This window comes from Lolium rigidum, chromosome 6, assembly GCF_022539505.1.
Source record: "Lolium rigidum isolate FL_2022 chromosome 6, APGP_CSIRO_Lrig_0.1, whole genome shotgun sequence".
NCBI classification, from domain to species: Eukaryota; Viridiplantae; Streptophyta; class Magnoliopsida; order Poales; family Poaceae; genus Lolium; species Lolium rigidum.
Window position 1 is genome coordinate 168,455,104 of NC_061513.1, and position 2,187 is coordinate 168,457,290.

Sequence of the window (2,187 nt, forward strand, 5' to 3'; positions counted from 1 at the left end):
CTCCATACTCCTTCATCTTCAATGCAAGGTTGGGTTTGCGGGTGTTGTGGGCGCGAGCAACAAGATCTTCCGCATTCTTCTTAGAGATGTCCAAGGCGATGACTTCACTAAGGACTTCATCGGATGTCATAGCACGGAAAGAGGCGTTTTGGCGGATGGCCGTCAACTTTACTTCCTCATAAGGAAGGAGAGCATTGTAGAACTTTCTCTTGATCCAAGGGTCATCCACAAACGTTGCTCCAAGATCTTGCATTTGCACGGCGAGAGCAATAAGGCGCCGATACATCTCTTCGGGCGATTCTCCCTCATTCATGACGAAGTTGTCGGCCATGTTGTTCACTTCATCGAATCGAGAGCTTTGAATGCTCTCATTTCCGAGGAAGAGCTTGTCGAGTTTGTTCCATGCTTCCTTGGCGGTCTTGAGCGAGCGGATATGAGCGTGGTCCTTGGGCGTGACGGCCATGTGGATCATGTTGATGGCGGTGGCGTTGAGTTGGTCATCCACCACTTCCCTTCTTGTCAAGTTATTTGGGTCTCGTGGTGAATAGCCCTCCTCAATGATGCGTCAAAGCTCGGTAGAAGCACTGCGCACGTAACGCATTAAGAATTGCCAATTTTCAAAGCTATTAGATTCAAGTAGCGGTGGTGAGCCATGAGTCAAAATATGAGGCATAGGTATTGGGACATTTACGGTGTAATCACTTGGTGGGGGCACCGCATGATTACCTCCTAATTGTCCCGCTACCGGGAGGTTCATCCTTCCCTTTTGATGAAGTGTCAACATCCTCAAGTTCCCTTTCTCGAGGTGGTTTTGTCGATTGCTCAACAAAACCAACAAGAGGAAGAGTGTTGACTTGTTGTGGAGGAACATCGACACCTCCCTTAGGATCTATGATAGGGTTTGGTTTTGGAGCAATCAACTCCATCATCATAGCCTTCATTTGAGATACGGATGACTCCAATTTCTTGAGGTCATCCAAAGTAGCCGGAGTATTATCGGCAATTGATGATGGAGGTGATTGCTCACCGGGAAGGGATCCATTCGCAACCGTCTCCCGTTCGGCCATTTCTTAGGCGGTAAAGCCCGAGCAAGAAAACCTTGCTCTGATACCAATTGAATGGATCGTAGCGAACAAGAGGGGGGTGAATGGACGCTACGTCAAGTTTTAGCCTTTTTCAATTTTTAGTGCAACGGAAGTAAAGGTGATAGCTTTGATGCTCAAGGTGATCCTACTATGATCCTAGACAAGTGCAACAAGTAAAGGAACCAAACAAGATAGTAAGAGTAAGGAGCGGAACAACTGGAGGGCGCGGAGACGAGGCGAGGTTTGTTTCCCGCGGTTCCTCCCACAAAAGGGAGTACGTCTGCGTTGAGGAGGTGCTAGCCTCACACAAGAGGCTAGACGGCCACACCACGAAGGAAGGCCTCACCTTCTTCCTCGAGAGAGCTCCACGAAGGTGCTCCCCCTTCTCCACTATGGCACCGGTCGAGGCGGTGATTCCTTCACAAGGTTGGGCGAGCTCCACACCACAAGGAGGCTCCCAACAACCTATGGGGCTAGCACAACACCAAGCTAGCCTCCATAGGTGCACTTCTTCCAAGATTACACCATAGGAACCTACCACCAAGATCCACTAAGGACTACCACGAATTGGTGAAATTTCTCTCGGTGGAACGATAGATCGGGGTCTCCTCCACCACTCCTCAAAGTATGAGAAAGATTGATTGGGTAGGTAGGGAGATCCACTCAGTTTGAGCTCAGCAACAATGGAGGAGAGAGAGAGAGAAGAGCTAAAATCGTGTTGGGGAAGAAGGGCTCTTTAAATAGCCCCCCCCCCCCGAAATCCAACCGTTACCTGCAATTTTTGCCTAAGCGGTACTACCGCTTTGGGAAGCGGTACTACCGCTCTGGATTCGAAATCCCACAGAACTTATCCACGTGGACACATAGCGGTACTACCGCTCGAGGTACCGCAATGGGCTCCAAACCTTACTGGATCCCAAGCGGTACCGAAGCGGTACCAGAGCGGTACGGCCGTAACTCCTGTTACGGTACTTAAGCGGTACCTCGGGCGGTACTACCGCTCAAGGTACCGTAAAGGTACCGTAACCTGTTCTGTGGGAAAAATTCAGCGCAGAACTCCAGAGCGGTACCATGGGGCGGTACTAGTAGGGGTAGCGGTACT